This window comes from Protopterus annectens, chromosome 1.part0 (genome assembly GCF_019279795.1).
Source record: "Protopterus annectens isolate FY-2018-M chromosome 1.part0, PAN1.0, whole genome shotgun sequence".
Classification (NCBI taxonomy): Eukaryota; Metazoa; Chordata; order Ceratodontiformes; family Protopteridae; genus Protopterus; species Protopterus annectens.
The window spans coordinates 1,209,766,328-1,209,787,418 of NC_056725.1; positions in this window are offsets into that span (position 1 = coordinate 1,209,766,328).

Here is a 21,091-nt window from a genome sequence, read left to right on the forward strand (position 1 = left end):
CATTTGTTAACTGCGATGGTCCAACTGGATGAGGTCCTTTTATAGTGGAGGCCTGGGTAGAAAAGCTCCACTTAATTAATACAACAGACAATGATAATAATACATAATGTAAAGTAAAGACTTTGTTACTAAGCAGTATTTTGTACATAATGGAACAGAATGCAAAGAAAGATCATATCAGCAATATATACAAGTTATTCATCAAAATATAGACAGAGATCACAACAACATTTCCAAATGTCAAGGGATACCATTTGTTACTTCCATTTTTACCAAGGGTCTGATAATTGGAGAGAAGAGAGAGAGATGGTGGGTAGCATACACTAGGATTAAGTAACACATAGACATAACCAAGAGCTAATAAGATGAGCCTTAAGGGAGTTTTTGAATTGTTTGGTATTAGATGCATAAGTCACCGAGGGAGGGAGATTATTCCAACTTTTTGCTATACTGTGAGAAAATAGAGCTTTACCTGCTGTGTTGTTGGCTGTGGAGATAGAGAGGAGTGGTTTGTGGGCAGAGCGGAGTGGTCGATTTGGAATGTAGATAGTCAGTAGTTCCCTAAGGGCTGGAGTTTTTTCAGGATATTTTAGGTTGTTATAAGCTATGACTAGTTGGTGGTACGTTAATAACTGTGGGAGCTCAAGCCACTGAAGTTGCCTAAGAGGTATACAATGGTCTGTTCTAAAGAGGGAATTTTTTGCAAACTTGGCGATTTTGTTATAACACAACTCAAGTTTCTCCAGGTCAGATTTTCTTACATAGGTGAGAATAGGTGCTGTATACATGAGTGTGGAAAGAAGGCGGGTTTGAGCTAGGGTGACCCCAGCCTGATCTGATAGAAAGTCTTTTTGTCTGTATAAGGACCCCATTTTTTGTGTACCTTTTTAATAGTTTGAGAGATATGGATGTCAAAGTGTAGGTTGTTATCTATTTCCCTGCCAAGCAGCTTGGTGTGGAGAGAGAGTGAAATGACAGTTCCATTATTGGAGGAGATAGAGAAGGAGAGTGGAGTGGTTTTTGATTTGTTTGGGGTAAATAGAAGTAGTTTTGTTTTGTTGGGATTTAAGATAAGTTGAATATCTGTGATCCACCTTTCTACTGAGGTAAAAGATTCCTGGGCGAGTTGCTGTAGGGTGGTGGGATTTGGGGTGGAGCAGATCAGGGTGGAATTGTCTGCATACTGTATGAGCGAAGCCTGTAGGGTAGAGGTATGTAGATTATTGGTAAATATAGAAAAGAGGAGTGGACCGAGTATGGAACCTTGAGGTTGAGGCTGCTAAGGGAGTTTTTCCAGTCTTGAGACTTCACCTTATTCTGCATCAGTTTCCTCCTTCTGTTGTAGAGTTTGTTTATGGCAGGGGACCATCAGATTGGCTTCCTTTTTTTGGAGGTGCGCATCTTGGTTCTGTTGGGTATGGTGAGATCCATGCATTTGTGTACGTGTTCGAACAGTGCATTGGTGTATGATTCGGCGGTCATGCAACTGACCTCCATTTGCATGGGTGCCATGAAATTAGCCACCTCTGTTTTTAGGAGCCCAAAGTTAGCTTTGGAGAAGTTTTTCATAGTGGTTACCTTTGTGTGTGTGTGTGTGTGTGGGGGGGGGGTGGATTTCCAAGGTGATTAGTTTGTGGTTGGATCTAACCAGGGAGGAACTGATTATTGGTGTAGAGCAACTGTTGCCCATGTTAGTAATAACCAAGTCAAGGATGTTGCTTCCTCTAGTGGGGCTCAGAATGAGCTGGTCCAGGGCATTGGAATTAATGAATTCCAGGAAACGTTGGACAAGTGTATTGGTACATGAGTAGTTTTCCCAGTTAATGGAGGAGTAGTTGAAGTCACCCAGTATGAGACTGTTAGGCTGGACCCTAATATTCTCCAGGGTGCTTAGGAACATGGAGTGTGAGTCTTGGGGCATGGTTGGGGCCCTATAGCAGGCTATGACCTGAATTGCTGTCTTACCCAATGTTAGCTGCACCTGAAGTATTTCAGATGAGTTATGTTGGGCTACTAGTCTGGAGGTGTGTACATCCTTTATAAATATGGAAACACCACTGTCTTTGGAGCTTTGGTCCAAGTTCTGGGGCCGAAAGGTGTGGAATGAGTTATAGCCTGGTAGTGCAGGGGTGCTTTCTGCTGCCTTGAGCCAGGTCTCTGCTATGGCACAAATGTCAGCATTCTCCATTATAAGGAGTGCTTTGAGTGAGTGCATTTTGAGATTTAGACTTCTAGCATTGAGCAGCATGACCCTCGGATTGTATTTGTTTGTAGCTGGTAATTTGGTCTTTGGAACACCACCTAAAAAAGGCACTATAGGGGTGGCAAGACCCTTGGCCAGTATTCAAAAGCCCAGGGGTGACAGGTGCAGTCTATCTCTGGCAAAGCGTCGAGGTCTGTCAATCATGTCATCCCAGGCAGACAGATACTGGACACCAGAAACTCAGTAAATTGTTGAAATCAATCATTTTCTGCTTGTACTGTGGTATCATTCTGGGTGATGGTAGGGTGATGCTCAGGGCTAGGGTCATACCCACCTGGGCTATGTAATCTGAGAGCTCCTCCATGTCTCTTTTCATGTAGTCCAGGGAGGTATGTCTCAGGTCATTCACAACCACATGTACAATGACAGAGTCATATTTGTACCTGTTGTTGAGGGACCTGAGTGCATGCATTATGTGGAGGATACTGGTGCCTGACAGGCACCTGACTGTTACTTTCTCCTTATTCAACCTTGTGAGTGGGACATCAGCATCCCTCACTATCGAATCACCTATGACTAGTGTGTTGGGCATGCTGTTTTGCCTTACAGGCTATGGTTCAGTGGCACGCTGTTTAGGAGAGTTATGTGTCCCGTGATTAGTGTTGTGTTGTGGTGATTAAGTGCATTTCTGTCTTGGAGGACTCTGCTGTCTGGGTAGATTTTTATTGAGAGCCTCCATGAAGGTGGGTGTGTGGTTTGTATTCTTTTGTGAAGGCAGTGCTGGTGTGTGTTCTGGAGGGCTATGGGTTCCATGTGGTGTGGTGCAAGTGTTGACCTTCTCCTCTTGACCAGCTATTCCGGTCTTGGCTGGAGAGTGCGTGGCTTCCAATTTGGATATATAAGTGCATCTCTTGCAAGTCTGAGTGTTGGGACGTAAGAGGAGAGGGTTGTCAGTGTACATGAGGCAGTTGCTACATTGCCTCAGGATGCCCAAGTTCACCAGGTAATAGGAGAATGCACAACAAACTGGCCTTTAGACATGCCTGGAGGGGTGGGCATTAATAATAAGTACTGGAGCGGTTTCCTTGTAGAACGTTTAGCGCTGGTAGCACTTTGTGTGCTACAATAATTGCTACAAGAAGTCTGGTAAAGTGCTAAACCAACAAGCTATTAAATGTGCAGGAGAGACGAGAATGAGCAGATAAAAGCAGACAGCTTCCTTCCAGTAGCCTGCCTACCTCCAAGGTAAACAACTTTTAGGAAATGTTAACATCTGTAACATACTATCAAGTTAGCACAGACTTGAAATTGCTAGGAGACTAAAATAAACCAAGCATTGTCAACTTTCCATTCTCCCCCAACTTTTTTTTTTTCAGCAGAACTCCTTCTTGCCCTAAATATGGCTAAGAAATAGCTCTTTTTAGTTCTTACTCAACTCAAACTGCAAAGTTGTCACTGATTCTCCATTAAGGGTCTATATCAGTTCACTGAAATGGCTGAAGTTCGAACACCATATTTTCGAACATCTAACCACGAAGTACAAAAACATCGAAGTCTTAGAACAGCGATTTTTTCCCAGGGAAAAAAATCGGTATTCTAAGAAACACACACACAACACAAGCACACCAAAAAAACAGCAATCCATACACAAACACTTAAAATCCTACATCTAAATCTACACTAAACTGTACATACACTACTATCTATCCACTTACCTTAACCCAAACCCTAACCCTAAAGTCCGTCACTATCGCACACTCACCTGACCTGCGCTCTAACCCTAACTCACCTATCCCACCCTAACCCTAAAGTCTGTCACTATCGCACACAACCTCACCCGTGCCCTAACCCTAACTCACCTAACCCATGCTCTAACCCTAACATCCACACAATCGCACACTTACCTGAACCCGACCCGTAACTTCCCACCACAGTCTTGATAATCACGAAGCCACAGAATTGGCCCACCGAATTCTTTCCCTGGGAAGGAATTCAGTGTTCTGCGGCTTCACGATTATCAGTGTTCGAACTTCACATTTCAAAACATCTGGTGTTCGATCGTCAGCCGTTTTGATGGACTAATATAGACCCTCCATTAAAATAGCCTAACAGTGAAAACATGAGATGTCCTATGGTAGGGTGATCTGAAGTATATGCTTGGTTGTCTTTATTAATCAGCATGGTTTTTATAATATTATTTGTACACACACACACACACACACACACACACACACACACACACACACACACACACACACACACACACACACACAGTGACACTCACAAAAGAGCCATTACAGTCATACCTCTCAATATCAGAGCAAGAAATCTGGACAAAGCCATAAATAAAAGTCAAACAAAAGCCCAAAAATAGGGGCAATTTTTTTAAAATATTGCTCTTGCAAACTTAGAAAGTTGATAGAATAACAGGTTTTGTATTAGCATAAATTTCCTGAAGGGTATGAAATTTGAAACTGGAATGTCTGTCATTATTTTCCAACTTCAGTCTTTAATGATTTGCCACTAATTTGCCAGAAAACTAAAATTTTATGAAAAACAGACCAAAAATATGAGGCAAAAATCTGGACATTTTGCTAAAAATCTGTACAGCTGAGAAATATTACAGTTATATTTTATATTTTATATGTGTTTGGATGTGGTTCCATATATGAGACTGACAGGCAAAAGACTGAACATCAAGTAGACAAACCCCAAATGAATAAAGGAATCAACTTAATAAAACATTTAGAATGAATAAAAATCATTGCTGATTTAAAGTTGTATTAGGTAGAAACATGTTGCAGTTGCTATTACGAAAAGAAAAAAGACATGTGTGGGTCAGTTCCTTTACATCCTTCCCTACACTTGCATAGTGTAAAACTGAAACTATGCAAATATAGGTAAATGGGAATTTTTCCACTTTTACAAAAGTGAGTGGTCTCTCCTTTCCAGGAATATAAGATTTAGAATTTAACTGTGAGGAGAGAGTACACAGCTCTTCTATATGGGAAATAATTCAGGGGAGGTATGCTGAGCTACAGTTGGAATGGTTAACGACATTTTCAATGTATTTAACCAAGTTTAGAAACAATATATATAAAATCGCTATCATGTACTTGAAAAAATATAATATTTTAAACACAGCTATACCGAACCTGCTGATATTAAACTAATATGACATCTTACTCAAATGATGTGCAGTATATAATTAATTTTAAGCAACCTGCTTCTAATTGATGACTAAGAACTACTGAGATAGGGACAAAATAAGTTTGTATGCACTGCAGTTAAGAAATTTACAGCATAGTTTGAAATGCTGATTGACTGTCTTCCGAATGTTAAAACATGATGCATGAATGAAAATGAACTAAAGCAGAATGAGCTTTTATTAAGTTTATATCTTTTTCTAATTAACTTAAACTTCTTCACATACTTAAACATCTTTAGAACTGAGAGAAACCAGTCCAAGCTAACCTGTATATACAAAGATATAAAAATATATAAAAAACTTCCCAAAAAACTACTTTGTAATCAAGTTGAAATATGAAGTAACCATGTAGCTATAACATTTCTACAAACTGAATACAAGTACGTGACATCTAAACACACACACACACACACACACACACACACACACACACACACACACACACACACACACACACACACGAGTATATGTTGATTTATCAAAATGCACACCCATCAAAAGACAGGTGATTAATGACAGCATTTTAAAAATCTGCTTACTGAAAAACCCAAACCACCAAAAAAATGTATTTTGTTGTCCATTAACCATATACTGCCACTAAGTTCAAAAATGCTTTCTTTGAGTAGGGTTGTGTTATGGAATAACTATTTCTAAGATAAGGTATAGGGCTGGGTTGGGCACAAGGATATACTTAGCATGTATTAATAAGAATGGGTATGATGTTAATGAGTTGAAGTGCCTGCCGCACTGTACCCATCCCCATACACAGTGCCTGGCACACTGTGCACATCCTCATACACAGTGCCTGACACACTGTGCACATCCCCATACACAGTGCCTTGTGCACTGTACATATCCCAATATACAGTGCCTGGTGCACTGTACACATGCCCATATGCAGTGCATGATGCACTGTGCACATCCACATACACAGTGCCTGGTGGATTGTGCACATCCCAAAACACAGTGTCTGGCACACTGCGCACATCCCCATATGCAGTGCCTGGAACACTGTGCACACCCCCATATACAGTGCCTGGTACACTGTGGATATCCCCATACACAGTGCCTGGTGCAATGTGCACATCCCCATACACAGTGCATGGCACACTGTGACATCCCTGTACACAGTGCCTGGTGCACTATGCACATCCCCATATGCAGTGCTTGGTGCACTCTGCACATCCCATAAGCAGTGCCTGTTGTGCACATACCCATACACAGTGCCTGGCATACTGGAGTCCTCTTACACTGACAGTGAATCCGGTAACATTGCTAACTCCCCACTAAAAAAGAAAACTAACACTAAATACCCTTTAGGCATGGGAGGAAATCCAGAGGGGGGAGGAAACACAGACACAAACATATCTACAGAGTCCATGACGGGACTAATTCAAGCATTACTGAAATAACCACTACAGCTTTTAAGAATGTTTTGAACCTATCAGACTATGTACTTAGAGAAGATCAAGAGAAAATTTTGAATAAAGGACTTAACTTTGTTCCTAGTTTCTTTTCTGATGAGTATCGAACTACACTTGATGTCCTTGATTTTTGTCGTAGACTTAACCTCAAATTGTTTTTTGCTGAACAGGATAGTACCAATACTCAAAGATCTACTGATTTTACATTCCATAAGTCCACATTTCAACCACCCATGAATAAAAATGTATCTATTTTCCAACAAGCGGTGTTAAAAGACTTACATTTTCCGCTTTTTGAAACTTCCATTGGCAGGGACAATGTTACCATCTCAGAAAGGGAGGCTTTATCGGAACTTAGAGCCAATCAAAATATAGCTATTCTTCAAGCTGATAAGGGTGGTGCAGTAGTTATTCTTAATATGGACTATTATGTTAATGAGGGTTTACGACAACTATCGGATGGACACTGTTATATGAAAATGACTATAGATCCAACCAGTCAATTCAAGCGTGAAATTGATCTATTTTTAGAATCAGCATTGGAGGAGGGTATTATCACATCCAAAACTGTACAACATTTACAAGTCAAAGATCCTGATAGACAAATTTTATATTTGCTCCCCAAAATACACAAATCAATCACACACCCACCAGGAAGGCCAATTGTTTCTGGCCATGGCTCTCTCACTGAACCACTGTCTGCATTTTTAACCCAATTTCTCAAACCTTTATTGTCAATGGTTAGAGCGAGAATTCAGGATACCACGCAATTTTTGAAAATTATTGAGAATAGTCAGCTCGAGCCCAATTGGTTAATGTGTACATTGGATGTAAAATCTCTTTATACCAGTATACCACATTGGGCCGGGCTTCAGGCTTTAGAATACTGGCTTACTAGAGCAGAACTTTACCCTCCGGGTTTCAATACTCTACTTATTTGCCTAACAGAACATGTCCTGACCAAAAATGTGTTTTATTTTCAAGGGGAATGCTATTGGCAGCTGGCCATGGGGGCTTCTTTTGCCCCATTTATGCAGATCTTTTATGGCCTTCCTTGAGCATTACTTCATTTTATACCCCTTACATAACACATTTCTAGTGGAAATGGACATATGGAGGAGAAATCTTGACGATTCCTGGATGGTGTGGCGTAATGAGGACTATCTTAAAGAATTTTTGGAATATCTCAACAATAACATCTGGGGAATTGAATTTTCGGTGACTTTCCATAAGGAGATGATTGATTTTTTGGATGTAACTATATATCGGAATATTGATCATACACTCAATACTAAAATTCACCAATATCCCCAGTTTAATACTCTATTACATGCTCAGAGTATGCATCCACGTCACACCATCCGCAACATCCCTAAATCTCAGTATTTGAGAATTCGTAGAATCAATTCATCTCAAGAAGACTACACAGTTGCCAAATCTGATTTGAAATCAAGATTTTTGGATAGAGGATACTGTATCTCTGACATTGAATCTGCTAGAATTTGGTCAGACAGACAGGACAGGGCCACATTGTTGGAATACAGGGACAAAAGTCAACATCCAAGTAGGGAAAATATTAGACTCATCACTACTCTAGGTAAAAACTACCAAACGGTTAGGCAAGCTGTCAACAATAATTGGAATATTCTATTAGCCAATGACTTTCTGAAGGGTATCCTGGATAACCAATGCTCTTTTTCATTTAGAAGAGGTAAAACATTGGGTGGCATGCTTTCCCATTACAAACATAGGGAAAGTGGTGCAGCCAAATACAAGCAACTCACCATCATGGGGGATGAGTTAATAGGAACTTTTCGATGTGGACATTGTGTGTCTTGTGCCAACGTCAGCCAGTTGAAACAATTCACGAGTTCCAATACTAGTAAAGTATATGATATGAGGATCTTTGGTAATTGCTCAACAAGCTGGGTTATATATTTGGCTACATGCCAATGTAAATCTTTTTACGTTGGTAAAACATCACGTTCACTACGAATCAGAATTGGTGAACACCGCAGTGATATTAGGAACCACAAAACATCCAATCAACTATATTTACATACGGTCCAACATCCAAGTGCCAAGTTCATGTTTACCATTATTGATAAAATTACTGGTAACAGAAATAACATGACAGGCTGGCCGGGAATACTGAGCCATAAAGAAAAATACTGGATCACACATCTTGGTGCCCTTTTTCCGCCTGGTCTGAATGACCATTTATAATTTAAGATATTTATCACTTTATTATTACCTGTGTATATGGTTGTCACTATTGCATATATATATAATTATTTGCAGCCATATAATTTACAGGATTTAATATTTGGATGTTGTGTTTGCATTTCTATTTATTTATTATTTTTCATATCTTTGTATTGTTCTCAAATCAATATCTCTGGATATATTTATAATTGTTTATATTATATTTGCCCAGGGGTTTGCTTCTAGTTATCATACATACTTTTTGATCATATGTTTACACATCTAATACTATTTGGTTTGCTTTTTTGTCTAGACCATACATTGTTTTATGGTCTTTGATTGAATATTTCTTTATTTATTGTAGTTTACCATTTGCCAATGTTATATGTTGCTAGGTGTTAGCTTTACGTAATTTTATCCATGAATTTGGATATAACCTTTTTTGGTTCATCATACTCAATTTCCATGTTTTTGTTATAACTTAATTTTGTGCTGAGAGCACAATTTGAATGTCTTCATTCCCATTGGCCAACAAAAGTATTTATACTGACGCTGGTGTATATTCATATTATTTTGTCTACTTATACTCACTGAAAAACTAGTATGAGTATCTCTGTTTAACTTACGGTACCTTTTGGTCCGTTTTTGTACCTCTAATAAATGGTGAAACCTATTTGCTGGCCTCTTCGTGTTTGTTTCAATACTGTGCACATCCCCATATACAGCACCTGGCACACTGTGCACATCCCCATATGCAGTACCTGGCACACTGTGCACATCCGCATATGCAGTACCTGGCACACTATGTTTGGGGATGTGCTATGGGCAGTGATGATGTGACTGTATGCCAGTAGGGATCAACATTTGGCCTTATGGAAAGGCCCAAGGGATGCATGGCAGAAGGTTCATCATTATATACATACCTTCACCCTATAAGAACCAGTTCTGTCAGAAATTGCACTGGTTGTCCCACAACACATGCTAGATGTCCATGTGCTACTGGAATGTGACCAAAGTGTGCTGGAGGAGGTGTCATCATGACAATGACCATGATCACTGAGATGGTCTCTCCTGGGTTTAAGTACATCAGCATTTGATATACCAGTGGAAGTGCTAGCAATGCAGGAGCAGGACCTTGACCATCTATGGGCAGGTCTGCCAACATCTGAGGATATAACAGATGACTGACCTCAAAGACAGTCCATCATCTCCAGCAAATGATACAGAACAGACACTGCATGATTCAGTGTGTCATTGACACTATCCAATTATTAACACATATGGCATGTGCAGTCCTGTAGTCAGCATGCACTGCATGGATGACCTTTACAACCTCACTTGAAGGCCTGGTGCTTGTGCCTCCATGATAGCCTAAATAAATTGAGTGGTGACTACTGGCATATGAACTTTATGGAGAGGGTGATAACTATAACACCTGTGAGCATCACTACTGACAACCATGTACAGACCCTCCTGCCGATGACAGCCAGGGGCATATTCTGACATGTCTGTATCTGGGGCTACCACACTTCCTTGATCTACAATGTCTTAATCAACCTGCCACTCTCCAATGGCAGTGTGTCATTCGTATGTGCAGGCAGACAGACTGTGCCCATAATCTGAGTAGGGATGTGAGGGTCTCACTCCCTGTGCCTGACATATGTACTGCAGTGCTGAACTGCCCCTGTTCATCCCTGCTATGATCATCAGGGTTTAAGGATACCCAACAAGAGATGGGGTAGTTCCATAATGTTGGTACCAGACAATGCATTTGCTATGAATACACCAAAACAAAACATATCCAGTGTAAGTATGCCCAAGTACCACAGCTACACATACAAGTGATATAATTACAGCTGTTTAGCAAGATAACTAAATTCAGTCATGCCCATACCTAGTACAGGTAACTTTGTACCTCAATGTCAGATTTATCTATGCACAATAGGTGAGCTAGATATTATAAACAGTAATGTGACTAACAGCTACAAATAGAGGACATAGCGAAGGTAGGACTATATACCTTATGCATTGTCTGTAGAAATCCTGTGGGGCCTATCCATCTTTACCTTGACATCCTATACCACACTGTGGAACTCTGAGAAATGGGTACTGGCTTTGAGTGAGGTCAGAAACAACTCTGCCTCCGTATGGGGTCATACAGTAGATTGTTCACCACCTATAACCTTCTGCTCCCTACCAAGACATAGATCATGTCTCTGGCTCTCCTATGTTTCATAGTTATACACCTGTCCACCCATGGCATTGACATCATCCTCAGCCTGTCATTAGACTCAATCCTGGAAGAGCATGTCTGTGTTTTGTAATGTGATGAGTCTTCCATCATGAAGATGAAAGGTCTGTAATACGATCTCTTTCACAGCATCAATAAATTGAGGCTTTCAGTTGGATGTGCCCTTAGATGACAGTGTTTAGGCATATCCCTTTTGGCATAGGAAACACTGAAATTAATAGCCATGATCCTACATGAGTGGTATACAACATAACATTTTGAAAATGGTACTAATAGATTATATGCCATGGCTTACTACAGTCTGACAACAACATAGATATATCCATAAAAAACAGCACCAAGACCTTAGCCATATCACTTTGTCCTAACCCATCCACCCCCAACAAGAGATGCAACAATATAGCCAAACTGGAGGCTGAGCTCTGTCAACCCAGTACTGGTGCAGTCAGTCAGGAGGAGAAGGTAACCACACACACCACAAATCCAGTCTCACACAGACCTATCACAACAGCAAATCAAACACATAAAAACACAAAAAGATACTCAGAGGCTGTAAATAAAAATCTGCCCAAGTAGCAGAGACCTCCAAAGTAGACATCCAAGCAACCACTACCCCACAACAATGCCCACGTATCACATAGTTCACAAAGTCAGTGTGCCACACAGTCACAGCCCTTAAGGCTAAACAACACACCTAATACACTTGTAATAGGGGACTCTATTGTCAGACACACTGACGTCCCACTCACCAGGCTGAACAAGGAGAAGGTCACTGTAAGCTGTCTGTTGGGTGCCAGGATCTGTCACATAACACAAGCACTCAGGTCACTCCAAAGCAAGTACAAATATGACTCCATCATTGTCCATGCTGGACTACATGAAAAGAGACAATAGAGGAGCTCTCTGATCATGTAGCCCAGGCTGGTATGACCCTGACCTTGAGTAGCATCTTACCCTCACCAAGAATGATGCCACAGTATAAAGACAAAATGATCAATTTTAACAATTGGCTAAAGTATTGGTGTCATTCAAAGGGGATCCACTGTCTGTCAGCCTGGGATGACATGCTCGACAAGCTACATTGCTTCGCTAGGGACAGCTTGCACCTGTCACCCCTGGGCTTTCGAATACAGGCTAAGGCTCTTGCCACCCCCATAGTGCCATTTTTAGGCAAGGCTCAAAAGACAAACCCACCTCCATAGACAACACAAAGAAAAAGAAACTAAGGGTAATGCTGCTCAACGCCAGAAGTCTAAATCTCAGGATGCACGCACTCGAGGCTCTCCTCAGTATGGAGAATATCGATATCCGTGCAGTAACAGAAACCTGGTTCAAGGCTCCTGAGAGCACCCCAGCACTACCAGGTTATACCTCATACCATGCTTTTTGGCCCCAAAACTCAGACCGAACCACAAAAAGAGGGGGAGTATCCATATTCATCAAAGATACCCACACCTCCAGGTTAGTGGAACTGCATGAAGCATCAGAGACCATCCATGTGCAACTAACAGTGGGCAAAACTGCCTTTCACTTTGTAGCCTGCTACAGACCACCTCCCAAACTCAGGAACCCCACTCGGCTTTCCTGAGAACACTGGAGAATATGAAGGTCTCTCCAAACACCATTATATTGGGTGACTTCAACTACCCAAACATAGACTGGGAGCACTACTCAAGCCCCAACACCCTTGCCCAATGGTTCCTAAAATTTATAAACTCAAATGCTATGGAACAACTGGTCACCACTCCCACAAGAGGGGAAAACATATTGGACCTGATCATCACCAACATGGGGACTCTATGTTCCATACCAGAGGTATACCCCTCATTGGTAAGATCTGACCGTAAATTAATCTCACTGGACATCCATATCCCGTAACCACCCCCAGCCAAGGAAACCACGGTGAAGAACCTCTCAAAAGCAAACTTCACACGTCTCAAAACTGAGGTGGAATCCTTCAAAGCCCCTGGGCCAGTGGAAAATACGGCCCAAACCGCAGAATCCTTTACAAATGCATTCTATGGACACCTACAGGAATGCATGGATAGTGCTATCCCAAATAAAACCAAGACTCACTCCTCCAAAGGCAGGAGACCTGTCTGGTGGACCCCAGCCATAAATAAGCTATACAACAGAAGGAGGAAGCTACTACATGACAGAGCAAAATCTCAAAAAGGGAAGGCATCTCTGATAAGTACTAGCAAGAAACTACGATCCCTCATAAAATCATCTAAGGCCAGCTTCGAAAGTAAAATTGCACAAGACGCTAAAGATAATCACAAGGCCTTCTTTAGTTATGTCAGGAACCTGGGTGGCAACTCCCAGATATGATCTGAGTTAGTGCAAAATGACAAAAAATACACTGAACCCACAGACATTGCCAACATCCTGACAGACAGGTTCAGTGCAAACCTTCCCCCCCTTCCCCCCCAAAAGAGCAAATGTCTATCCCAACAGAGTGTAGCCTTCCTGACATCACAGATGCACAGGTGAGAGCTGCCCTGTCCAAAGCAAAAAACACAGCATCAATGGGACCGGACAGTGTCCCGGTCTGCATCTTACATGAGCTCCAAGAAGAACTGAACCCTCACATAAAGTCACTGTTCAATCTCAGCCTTACTACAGGATATGTACCCAAGGAATGGCGTACAGCAACAGTGGTCCCACTCCACAAAGGTGGTACCACAATGGACCCTGGAAACTATCACCCTATAAGCCTGACTAGCCTGGTCTGCAAAGCTATGGAATGTATCATCATGGAACTCATAAACAAAGACATTGGGAACCTCCAAACACTGGATCCTACCCAATTCGGCTTTGTTAAGGGCAGATCTTGCCTCTTGAACATGGTCGACTTCTTTGAAACAGTCACCAAGGCCATAGATGAAGGGAAGGTAGTCCACACAGCCTACCTGGACCTTGCAAAAGCCTTTGACACAATACCCCCACTCTGGCATCATAAATAAGCTCACCAGCTTAAATATCAACCCCTATGTCACAAGATGGGTTGCAAACTGGCTCAGGGATAGAACCCACATGGACGGAATTGCAGATGCCATGTCAGACTCTAAACCAGTTACAAGTGGCGTCCCACAAAGCTCAATCCTGGGACCTCTCTTGTTCGGTATATATTTCTCTGAGGTACAGGCTAACAAGGGAGGACTATGGCTGATCATATTCGCAGATGACTGCAAACTGGGTGCCATAATCGACTCGCTGACTGACACAAGCATCCTCCAAAAGGGTCTCACAGAGATGGATAACTGGTGCCAGAGCCATGGCCTAAAGCTAAATGCCAAAAAGTGCATAGTCATCCCCTTTGGGAAAAACAAAGTGCCCAAAAATTACCACATAGGTGGTAATCCATTAAGTACAGAAGAAGTAATTAGGGATTTGAGGACCCAAGTAGATAGCAATCTCTCCTTTGACAATTACGTTACCAAAGTGGTTAGAAAGACCTTCTATATAACCCACCTTATCACGAAAGGGTTCACATCTAGATCAAGAGAGGTCATTGTGCCCCTCTACTCATCACTCATCAGGCCCGTAATTGAATACAATGCTCCATTTGGGATGTACCTTACCCAACATCTGCAGCAACTGGAAAGACAACAAAAGTACCTCACCAAGAGGATCAAGGGACTCAAACAGATGCCTTATGCAGTTAGGCTAAAGAAACTCCAGCTATACTCAGTTGCTTACCGCCTACTCAGAGGCGATCTGTGCCTGACGTATAATGCCATGTCCAACCCAGAATTAATGGACATGCTCCACCTCAGGAAATCCAAATCCCTTAGAGCTACATGCTCCAGGGACTTAAACCTCAGCACAGAAATAAATAAGACATGCTGGAGGGACAGATTCATATCCCAGAGGCTCCCCTCACTCTGGAACAAAATCCCAATCCATGTTAGGCAGAGCCCCTCAATGACCCTCTTCAAGAGAAATCTTGATGAGTGGATGGGAGATCGTAGGTTTACCCCTGGGATCTATTCTGTGTCCCTACTAGACAGAGGCACAGTAAACTAACCCTTAAAAGGGCTATCTTCTGTGATCTACTATACAGAGGCACATTCAACTAATCTAAAAGGGTGGCGAAAGCCAAACACACTCTGGCTAGGCATATAAATGCCCTAGGGCAGATAGCCTAGTATCAACCTATGAACATATGAACCTATAAGAAGTACATGAGTAAACTACCTCCAGGATAGCTATAATACACACACACACACACACACACACACACACACACACACACACACACACACACACACACACACACACACACACACACACACACACACACACACACACAAAACAAAGTGCAGCAATAATTATCTTGTATAAACATGTTTGAAGGTAACCAACATTACACTTGCACATGGCAGCCTATGTTAATAACATCCAACCTTACTGTGCAGGCATGTGACTTCAGCCAGTACACATGGAGTCAATGCACCCCTGCAGATGGCTTTTACTAACAGAGCTAACCTGACAGAAAGACTGAAACAGTCTTTGTAGGCCTTACATTGCACAACATACATAAATGCTAACATTGTGCAAAGAAGTAGGTGTAACAAGTAACACATGCCTTAAAGTTTGCAGACTCCTGGAGTGCAGCAATAGCTTTCTTAGTAATTTCTCATACAAAACAGAGAAATCTGGCTTCTGTAACTCAATGGTCCTTGCTCCATTATAGCACTTATATTATGTACACCTCCCATGGTCACAATATATACTCTAATTAGAACTAATATTATTATTGTTTGTGAATTGCTCAATTTGTGTGATGAACAAACCAGGTAAACATCATGTTGACTTCTACACTATGCAGTCCACATGCCTGTGCACCTGTGGAGAGCTCTGCACATGGGTGGAATGCCAGACAGCAGTGAATGAGAAATTATCATGCTCATCCTTTCCAGGTATACCTCATTAGAACTAATGTTATATAAATTAATTTTTAAAGAGCCATGTTCCTAAAACTTACTCATTGAAAAGGTCTGTCACAATTTGAAATGCCACAAATAGTTTTAAATAATAGCCATGGTAATTAGCAGCGGAAGCTATAGGTACAGCCAAATTACATTGTAGAAACGTATTTTGTCAAATTTTATGCAACCTGTGAGAATCCTACTTGTAGGTGTTGGTAAGGTGTCAGTAGACTGTTCCACATATTGGACATTTGCTCAGCAAGTATGTATTATGGGAATTCTACAGTCTACAGATAGAAGGTCGACATAAATGGTCATGCTATCCTTTACCATATGAAGCTGTAGTCATTGTTGGACATATATTCTTAGTAAGAAACACGGGAATGCAAGTTTGCCGTGTTTTACACGTGTAAGTACCATTGAAACCATAATACTACAGTACTTGAATGTTAACAGTATGTCTCTCCTCCTTCTGGTCTGCCCTCAGCTTGCTTCCCCTTTTACTCTCTGTCCTGTTCTCCCTTTTCCAACATTTAATCTGGTCCAGAAATGCACACACACAGCACACATATGACCATAAATGACTTATAAACAAAAATACCTCTTTTGTAAATCACCTGTTGCATGTCTGTTGACAAAAAGCAGCATCACTGGTCATCAGAGAACAGAGGGTAATGCCAGTGCTCCTCCTATGGCAAAAACTAGGAAATGTTCTCTGCATGCACTAAGACCTTTCCCTTGTTCATGCACATTAAATAAGCATCAGTGCATGCAAGTAAACACGTCTGACATAAATAAAAATAAGGTAACCTGATTCTGTTGTCTGTAACTGTTTCCATTGCTCAATGTATTAATAATATGAGCTTCTAGTCTATTGCAATCAGTGGAGGGTTTTAATCCACTTTGAGTGGGGTGCTGTTTTATAGTTTTGTTTTCAGTTTGTAACTGTATTCCTTTCTACTTAATATTTTTATGCCTTTCTCCCTACAGCTTCAGTAGCATACCTGGCTAATGCTTTGTTTTGTGGACTATGACAGTGATATGCATAGTTCTGAATTGTATTATGTGTATTTCTGTTTTCTTGATGTCCTTTGTTAGAGTAACCTTAAATGTGTTTTATGGACACATGCCTGTGAAATATTTGTGACATGTGCAGCTAATGCTTTGCTTAGGAACTTTTAGTGAAATACTTGTGTTCACACCCATTGTTGTTAAATATTGGATGATATTCTATGATATATGAAGTTGAAATTAAATACTACTATCATAAATATGTACCTTTTGTATCCATGTCTGCTGCAGTCTCTCAGTAATAAGTTAACAATATGATGTGAAAAAACAACATATCTAATGCTTTGACTCTACCTGCTTTACTGGCTCAGTGTATGTTGTTCTGCCATGTTATGTTTGCAGTCAGCAAATGTTCTACATATGTGTATCATGAATCTTATGTAGTGTGACCCCTCCTGTGGCTATCCTAGCTAATGCAAAAGTATGGAGCATGTCTCTGTGAGAGGCATCAGCACATACCCAGTGAGGTCTTTTCTTGGACCAAACACACCTTCATCATGTGATTCAGTATTTAGTCACATTGTCAAACTTTAATATGACACACAATTACATAAGCACAATACACGCATTCACCCAAAAGACTTAGGGACAAAAATAAAATCACTTTTGGTGTTCAAACATTGCACAATGTTTAACAGACAGAATTAGCGCTATACATAGGAAGTAGATGATAAATGACAGTTCTCATCTTATGGCAAAAGCTGATAAAATCCTTTGGCTATTGCTAATGCTTTAGTGACTATCACACAAGTGAAGTTAAACTTGAGGCATGACAGAAAGCAGTAATGATATGAGCAGAAGATGACATTATTAATTGAACTGTAACAGCTTCGGTGGTTCATTTTACTTCAGATGTGATGTATAATTTGTTAGTAAGGTATGTAGAGGATTTTTATCCTATAATTGCTTAAGTCTGTTTAACATTGCTTCTTTTGCAGTCTTCCTTACTGTTTCAAAACTCCTTGCAAATGAGGTTTGTCTGAAAAGTGCAATATACGTTTTTCTGTGGCATCTGTAGGTAGCATACAGATCATGGGAATAAAAGTTAGGCAGGCAGAATTTTGCATCCCTTCATGTATATGTCATGGCAGTGTGATAGGTGGCAGTGTGCATGCTCTGGAAGCTAAATCTGTTAAACCAAATGCAATTGGTATCCCATTCTTAACTATCGTAAGCTGGAGTCGCTGTTGAGCAGGTATTCTCAGCAGAAAAGACAGTTACGGTAGACTACCACATTTCACACCTTTAACTGCCACTGGAGCCACACAAGTGCAATACCTATATTTTATTTTGATTGTCATCCATCACACAAATAAAATTCTCAGGATGAGAAATGCAAAGTTTGCTTTGGGCACCAATTCAGTGTGATTTTTCCTGTCATCTTTGAAGGATGGAAATATTTACTGCAAGCATGTCTAAAGGTAATGCTTCTTTTAGAGCCCAGAGGTGGTGTAAGGAGTTCAAGATTTGTCTAGACATCCTTGTTAAGCAATGCAGCTGCATGGTACTGCGGGGGTGGGGGGACAGTCTATAGTGGGTCTCAGTACAAGACGGTTGCCTGTTATACTTTGGCCAAGGCTGTCACCCATACTACTGGCATCCCACACACTCATGGGAACAGTGCAATCACCACTATAGTGACTTCATTCACCAAAAGCCTAAATCCCTTGACCAATGGGAGGCTGAAGTTTGAGCACAGCCACCACCTCAGTACTGTAGATATAGATAGCATAGTTTATCTATCCATATATCCTGTCAATGTAATGCACCATACCCATTCTGATCTCCTTTTATCTCCAGCTCATGAAGAGATTTAGAAAATAAACTGGACTACATTACAGAAAAAGTAATGGATATCTATATTATATGCACTGTCTGATTTAGATGTGTTAATAGACTGATATTCAACTTACTTTGGTTTCTTGAAGGTTATTTTTCCTCTTGGAGTTTACCCTTACTGCTATATTTAACCTTAAAGACTTTATATGTACTACTTTACTGTCAGTTTCTCTCCTTTATCATCTAATTGGTAAATGTTTGCCTTCATTAATCTTTCTCTACAAAACACAGTGTCTCTGTAGGTTTAATTCTCTTACATTTGCATTGATTTTAGGTGGTTAAGTCTTACTCAAACCGTAGTTTCCAAAATATTACAGAAAAAGCCTAAGACTTCTTTTATAATGCTTTGCACAGAGGAAGCATATATTTTTGTTCTGAATTAACATGTACTAACTGAATGAAGACACCAACAGAAGATGGCAGTTGTCCTTTTTATTTTGAAAACTAGGTAATGAAATGTTGGACTGAACTGAAGTTTAAACATTCTGTGCTTTTTGGGTAATAAAGTGTCCAAGAGATGACCAGACAAAATGTCCTCGTTTGAGTATAATGGCTAGGCCTAGCTACCCCCTTAAGGGATAATCTTTTTATTTTCCTTTAGAAAGTAACTCCCCATTCAAGTAAGCATCGTGTTTACTTCAGAATATGATGAGTACTATTCATGGCTGCTTAGCTATATTTTCTTTCCAGAATTGTAATAAGTACTTCTCTGCCATCCATTTTTGTTCACAATTTATACCTGTCACACATCAGCAGCTTTATAGATGTTAGCCCAGACTTTTCAGGCTTGAGTAATTCTTCAAGTCTGTCCCTCACACATTGCTCTTACTTTTGAAAATTTCCTATAGATAACAAGAGATGTTCTAGTTATTACACTCGGGTATTATACAGGCATACACAGAGTTTCCCAAAATGACATAATCTTAGCCATTGGTTTAGTCACTATTCATTCATGTCTTTTGTTCTGTCATAAACCATTTGATTCTCAGGCATAGCTATCAACACATTACTGACATGTTTTACCTAGATCAAAGCTGACTTGTTCTTCACTCATTTAGTCTAATTCAAGAAGGAAGAACTGCACTAGAGGCAAGCAGAAAAGAAGGGTGTAGCCATAATTATTGCAACTGTGTACCAGTTTTCCAGCTTACAAACCCCCAGCCATATAGTTCTCCCCAGTATGATGCATGTTACCTGGTATTTGGTTGCACAATTCACAGAACACAATTATGAGAATTGCTTGTATATAAATATAGCCAGGCTCATCTCAGACATGCATTTAATATATCCCTTTTATGTAATTCAGGTAATAGGAACTGTGGAAATACCACCTCCATTATGCAGAACATTTTTCTTCAAGCTGGTCATGCACTAACATTGGCATTTGATGTGGTGTTTAACTGTAACAATACTTTGCTATGACATTAAAGTAGCTAGGTGCATATCCATTACCTTGGTCTTTCCAGTGAGATGCAGAAACACCAGGGATGTGTTTAGTCACCTTGGCAAAGTGAACAGGTCAAAGAAAGGTAGCTGTTATAAACACACATTCTCATTCTTGAACCTCACTATAATTGATGTTAGAATGTCACGTTGGGTTTCAGGCTGCCATAGTTATAGGTGGTTCTTCCATTACAAGAATTATGGATTGTTACAGAGCAGGTGTTTTATGTACATTTTATATAAGTTATGATTACTGGCAAATTCTGTAGCACCATTACTTGTGCCTCAGACTCAGTCTGATGTGATGTCTAACCAGGTGCAATCATGTGTAAACACTGGAAGAAGTAGATCAGGGCTATAGGTAGTCAACAGTTAATCAGGGACAAAAGGTGTTTTATGTTGCTATGGAATCCCCCAGTAATCAAATGTATACTATGGTAACAAAATGGTTTGCTGGGAATCCATACATAAGTGGTGTGTGTGTGTGTGTGTGTGTGTGTGTGTGTGTGTGTG